The sequence below is a fragment of the Cygnus olor genome, chromosome 2, assembly GCF_009769625.2.
Source record: "Cygnus olor isolate bCygOlo1 chromosome 2, bCygOlo1.pri.v2, whole genome shotgun sequence".
Lineage (NCBI taxonomy): Eukaryota > Metazoa > Chordata > Aves > Anseriformes > Anatidae > Cygnus > Cygnus olor.
This window is the reverse complement of record NC_049170.1, coordinates 86,215,159-86,221,857: the sequence shown is the minus strand read 5'-3', so window position 1 is coordinate 86,221,857 and position 6,699 is coordinate 86,215,159. Positions and strand designations below refer to the sequence as shown.

General features: G+C 38.2%; 1 long non-coding RNA gene across 1 annotated transcript; it reads right to left on the bottom strand.

Annotated features, from left to right (window-relative positions):
• Positions 1-1,395: 1,395 nt before the first annotated feature.
• LOC121065629 lies at positions 1,396-5,539 on the bottom strand. The gene is made up of 4 exons (XR_005817205.1): positions 5,460-5,539; positions 2,728-2,829; positions 2,080-2,144; positions 1,396-1,468 (listed from the first exon to the last, which is right to left on the bottom strand). It is a non-coding gene; the product is annotated as an uncharacterized LOC121065629 (long non-coding RNA).
• Between the last annotated feature and the right edge of the window lie 1,160 nt (positions 5,540-6,699).

Below are 6,699 nucleotides of genomic sequence, written 5' to 3'. Positions count from 1 at the left end.
TTCTGAGAAGCTGCATTATTGATTTCATTTGAAGTGCAAGCACTTGGTACAGTTGCAAATAAATAACAATAATAAACAAGTAAGTCAGGCAATACAGTCTCAGTCAAGGAATCCAAGAACAGAGCAATATAAATGCATTTTCACCTCCTGGTAACTTCATCTTGTAGTTTGCAAAGCGTCCTTTCACAACCACAGAAGAGGCAAAGCTGCATACCAAGTTTACTAATTAGCATTTGATTTCCTCATCCAGGAGATTGATGTGGGTCTCACATGACCTCCTGCCTTGATCACACCATACCTTCAAACTCTGGCAGTTATACTGCCTCTGTTATTATACTGTCCTGTTTTATCTGTAAGGCAGATACATCTAGTGCAATATATTGAATATTTAAGAGAATAAAGTGGATTTTTTTCTCCAGAAAACATTAACATTTGTACTTAACATTGTCTGCTTTACTCTACACATAACATTTCATTCTTTGACATTTATACACCTTTCTTCTGTTTTATGCATAAAAATGCATAGCTCTCACAGAGTCCATCATAAGTAGATCTCTTGCATATTGGTTTGTCACTTTAGTGATGAAACTTTAGTGATGTCACATTTAGATGATGAAAATACTAGTATCAACAGCTGGTGTTATCTTCTATTTAAATCAGCAATCATTTCACAGGTGGTTTTTGACAGAAGAAGAATGATAAAAGTTGAGAACTGTAGGCACCATTAGACTTTCCAGAGTGGAAAGATACACCAGTTGTGACATACTGTCATCCTATCACAGTCTCTTCGTTTGTACCTTTCTGTCTTAGCTCCCCAATGGAAGAAACAAAGAAATACTGTTGCACTGGCAGTCTTGTGGAAGATATTGTGTTTGAGGAGTCAGTGACCTTGAGCAAGCCCTGACGGCCATACTGGGGACTGCACTCGAGAAATCCCTACGTTCACATGAACAATTGCTGCATAACCCCAAGTATATAACTGTACAGGGAAATGGATGGCTCTGGATATGCAATGGAAGGCCCTGGATATGCACCTATATGGATATATATACTATATGATATATAGGACACAGGTCCTATACATTTACCTAGCCATGTTCTGATGATCATTAAGAAAGAGAACTGTTGAAACAAGATGCCCAGTTTTGTTTTCTACATTAGGTAAAAGGAGTTAATGGTACTGCGTGAGAGTGAACCTCACCACAAATGGGATCTGCACAGGGTGCTGTGGCTATGTATCTGGGGCCCAGCCAACGCTGCACAAGAGCAGGGTACCCAGCTTCTGACGGGATGTTTTATTTACTCAGTCTCTGTATTTTTCTTCCTCTTTCTCTTGCATAATAATATAATATAATAATAATTATTATTGTTGTTGTTGTTGTTATTGCAGTTTTGTTACTCCATTTGCTGCTGTGCCATTCTTACTGAGATCCAGAAAGAATCCTGCACCCCTGCTGGTGCAGAACAACTGTGCAACAGAATGAATAGGAAGGGAGTTAGCAGATCCTTTATGAAATACATAAATCATACTGTTTAGGTGGCAGACTTTGAAAGGGCATGTCGTTTAAGGCTTTGAGGAGTAGAATGCCTCTTGTGATACGGAATTGTTACACTGTACATTGGAGGAATGATGCTGTAGGTAATTTGAGTGAGAAACATATGCGCTGTCATACCACTCCCCCATGACACTTTTCATCCTTTTGCATACTGAAGGGGAATAGCTCCAAGACCTTGTGGGGAGGTGGTATCATGCATCAGTTCATAGAGAGAGCATTTCAGTGTTTGGCATCTAAACTGAGTATTGTGTATAACTCCTTTATAAAAACAAACAAACAAAGAAAAACAACAACAACAAAAGCAATGCAAGAGCAAAACATTTTTTCGACTTTGCCTGTCTGTCTGTTTTACTCTTCCCATGACTTAGAAAGTGCTTTCAGGATGGATAACCTAATTTTCTACTAGTAGAACATTAAATTCTACTAGTAAGTGGAGCTCCTGTGAATACAAAGCAAGTAAGGCATTTGATTGTAATCCATTGTTCTATTACCAAGGATATCATCAGCAGAGTTCATTAAATACCTCTTTTTATTCCACTGAAGGCTATCTTCACCTTCTCATCTGGAGGCAACTGTATATTCCTCAACCTGTGAGATAAAGAAAGAGAAAAAAATCCCCAAGGAGGCTGAAGGGAACTTCCTTTCTCTCTCTCTGTCTCTTTTTTTTTTTTTTTTTTTTTTTTTAAATCTCCCTCTTCTTTTTTCCTTTTTTCTCTTCCTAAGGAGACACTTCCTTTTGATTCAACAGTAGTTTCTTATTCTGACCTCTCATCAGGCAGAAGATATGCTAATACAATGTAGTGCTATCTCCAAATCCCAGCTCATAATTCTCAGTCTTAGCATGGCGATCAGACTATGTTTTCAGCTTATCCAAGAGAAAAGAGGAAAAAAAAAAGAATGTGAATTATTTTTTTCCCTTGAGAAAATATTATCAGAATTCAAAGCACAAGAATTAATCTTACCAGCTTCCTATTTGATAGAACTTAGTGCAACAATGAATCTGGAAGAGAGATTTGCTGAGAGATCTGATAGATCTGCACAAAGATTACACGTACAGGAAGACAAGTGATTAATGAAAAAGAGAAAGAAACATGTTATTTTAATAATTGTTTGCATTATTATTATTATTATTTTTTCCCTAAGCAAAAACTCGAGCAGAACAACTCTTAACTGTGAAATCAGGACTAAAGATGCTCACAGTTACTTCTTTTATCAATAGTCTCCTTTTCTTTATTTGTTTTCTCTCTGCATGAATGATCCATTATTTTATCACCTAAAGGGGAACTATAGAGAATGGGAAGCATGACTTCTCACAAGCACAACAGAGAAAAGTCAAGAAGCAGCACTTACAAGGAAAATTCTGAACGGAATATGAAAAAATTCTTCACCATAAAAACATTTAATTAGTGGAAGAGGTTGCTCAAGGAGGTTGTGGAATCAGCACCCTTAGAGATGTTCAGAACTCAAGGCATTGAGGAACCTGAACTGGCCTTGAATAGTCTTGCTTGGAACTGTGCTTGAATCAGAAGACCCCAGAATTGCTCCCAGTTTAAGTGTTTCTGTTATCCTATGATCTCAGTTACACCACTTAGTGGTAAGTAAATAAAAACCACCAGGACTAATAACAAACTTTGCTGAGAAAAGGCATAGGACTGCATGAGTATGCTAGGAGAAAACGGTTAAATACATTACATTAATCCCCGAGAAGGAGAAGATGAGGGGGCATTCTGGGACAGTGGTGGCTGCTGAGCTCAGAAATACATGGAAGTGTCTCACATGCTGCAGATCACTGTGTGGAATTTTCTGCCTTGGGAAGTGCTGATGTGAATCACTGAAGTAAAGCAGTATCTTACGTTAGCTGTATAGAAAATTAATGACATTTGCTTCCCATAATGCTAAGCAAGGTGCAATCCAGTATTTACATTTTGAGATATACAATGATTATTTACAACTTGTATTGCATTTATGACACTTAATACCAGGCTGGATTCTTTTAGGTATAAGGCAGTTAAATATTTCAGAGCTCTGTAGTAGAGCCAAACATGAAAAGCAGAACACTAAGATGAACAAGTCAGTGGTAAGATGCTATCAAATATTATTGCTATCTCTATCACTTTGCTCCTCTGCAGATTAGATGCCTGCAGGCAAGTCTCCTTTGAGAATTCTGGGAAAGCACTCCCTGTGCCCTGCGATGGAACAGTCAGTCTTTCTGGTATTCAGAACTGTAAAAGAGTGTACTCTTCTATTTCTCCTACACCTGCAGCATGGCCAATGCAGCAAAAGGATTGTTAAAAGGTCAGGTGCAAGCAATACTTTTGAAATTGCAAAGACACCCCTGTCTACTTACGGCTGCAATATTCCGTACACTGCTATATATTCTTTTTTTCTGAGTGTGTCATGCAGTTACTACTTCTTGCTGCAGAACTGTCAGTCTCTTGGGTTAGCAAAGACAGCAGGTAACACACTTGTCTTCTAAGGGGGTGTCTTATTTGCTTTCTAGTATAGAAGGTCATAGTAAATTGTGAGCTAATATGACTATAATTTTATAATAGACATCAATGATTCATGGCACCAGAATGTAGCTTGCATTCTGCATGGATCACAATGTAACTCAAAGTAACAAAAGCATAGGCATTGACGAGAACTTTTTAACTTATTTAAAACCTGGAAAAGTATGTTGAGAAAGACCCCAATCTGTTTCCTTTAATGCTCATCTATATTCTCTACCTCCTCATTTCTCAGTTGTTATCATTTTCATTATTAAGATTGGATTACACTTGAAATAGAGCTTTTATAAATAAATGTCTTTGATCCTCAAAAGTCTTTTGACAAAGCATTCCAAATGTTGTAAAATCTAATTATGGTAACTGCATCTAATGCATTTCTAAATTTATTGGCGTAATTTTTAAAGATGAATCTTAAGAGCCAATAAAGCTAGTGAAAAGCTTAGTCTAGATTCTGTTTTGAAGAATTAAAGTATTTGTGGCAGTATATTTTAGGATAGAATAATATTCGTGGTTTTAGATATAAAAAGACTATTCGTCTCTCCATTTATTTGCTAAAACAGTGTTTTCACCTATAAGAAATTCAGTCCACATTTGATCTGAAGATAACTGAAGAGAACAGAGATAACATGCCCACATTAGTTTGAATATTACTGGCATATAGAGATGCAGAGAAAAGCTTTTTACGAAACCATACAGACGGAGATATGGACCCTTATTTATGAAGTTCTCTTATCTGTCCAGGACCCTTATTTGTCCATGATTTGTATGATTGTCACTCTCTATTTTGTAATTAGCTTAAATTATAACGAAGGTTTCAAGAACAAAGATGAGAATGATGAGATGATTTAAAAATATCTGAAAGCATTATTCCCTTCTTTCACAAAATCCAGCTTCTACTGCCAGCTTCTGTGTGAAGACAACAGGATAGTAAGCTGGTAACCTTAGCAATGGGTGGGTAGCATGTCTGTATTTCCATAAAGCACTTCACTGATGCCAGTACTCTGTTGGCAACTTGTTTCTCCTTTTTTTCTTTCCTCTTTTCCTGTAATTTTGAAAAGAACTCTGTACTTGGATAGTACAGCATGTAAAGAGGTTGTACTTTTCTCTGATGTTGTTTTCAGTCAACATAAGCACTGATCCAGGTCTGGCTACCTACCTGCAGGGGAAATAGATTGGCCTAGAGGTTGTACCTGAGGCAGCAGAAGCTCCAGCACCAGTCTCTGGAGCCGTAAGAACCTACCTATGTAAAATGGGACCCCACACTCATCCTCCCCACTTTTCCCACTTTTTTATCACAGGTCTCACTTGCCCAAGCCAGGAATCCAGCCCCAGGTTCACCACCTCCTACTACAAACATTTGCTTTTTGTCTCGAGGTCCGAAATCCTCCTCACCCACCTGCAGTATGCTCTGCCTCATCTGGTGCCCATGTGCTGAGCCAGAATCGCAAGCATCAGAGATGATTACATCAGGCACCACTATCTGGGACCTCCACCCGTCAACAAATCATGGCGAGATAAGCACTGGGAAGCATATTGGGAAAAAATGTACTTTCATAACAGAATGCATTTCCAGCATTTCCAGAGATGCTAAGATCAGAGAGCAAAGGAAAGTGCTTAGGATGTATACTAATGTACCTACGGAGCAGTTCAAAGAGCAGCTGAGAGCACAGTATGTTTTCAGATGTCCTCACAACCTGTCACAGGAGTCTCACAGACTGCTGAAAGAAAGCTTAGCTATAAATTTTGGGAGGTAGTTGACAGTTGCTGGATTCTCGTTTTTCTCTACATTCTTGTACAAGCCTTTCCTTATCTGGTATCTTGCATGATACAAGGCCTGCCTGGACTTAGTTGTAGTCTGAAAGGGACTTGAATCTTCTCTATCCACAGCAGAGACAAAAGCTAAGAGGTCCACAGTGAGAAGTCTTAGGCACTTTGTCCATGTTCAAAGGCAGAAATTTAAAAAATATAATGAATTGGCACAAACTGAAGCAATTTGACTGTGCCTTAATAGTTTAGCAGGGGTGTTTGAGGGATTAAGGTTTGTTTCTGTACTGTAAGTGGTGGTGATACAGAAAGTATCTCTTGTAAATTTTTTTTCTTCATGTTATAGTATTTTGTTAGATGTCAGTGGGCACAATATTCTCTCTCTCTCTTTTTACTTTTCCTCCAACTTGTTCAGAAGTGTCACATTTGAGAGTGATATCTGAAAATGCTCTTGTGGTGCCAGGAGACATTTTTATTTCCAATTCTGTGATAACATTTCTGGAAATAAATTCTGCCAAAAGCAGTAATTAAAGAGACCTTCCAACTGTGCCTTAAGCTGCCCTTTCATGTTTGTTTTCTGCACAGACAACAAAAATGGTCACGACAGTAAAATATTCTACTGGCATATTTTGGAGGCACATGCTCACTGAAAAGCATTGCTCAGTTTCTAGATTGCTAGCTCAAATAATTAGCAGTATTTGCTCTTAAGATAGAAGGAGCTGAAACTTTTAATTCCACTTCAGATGTTTAAGAATATATGTTATACAAGGGCATGCCATACATCCAAACTTACTGCTGCACTTTGCCAGGGAACACCTTTATTCCCCACATCTCTGGCAGATCACTGTGGCTGTCTTCACAGGCTAAGATAA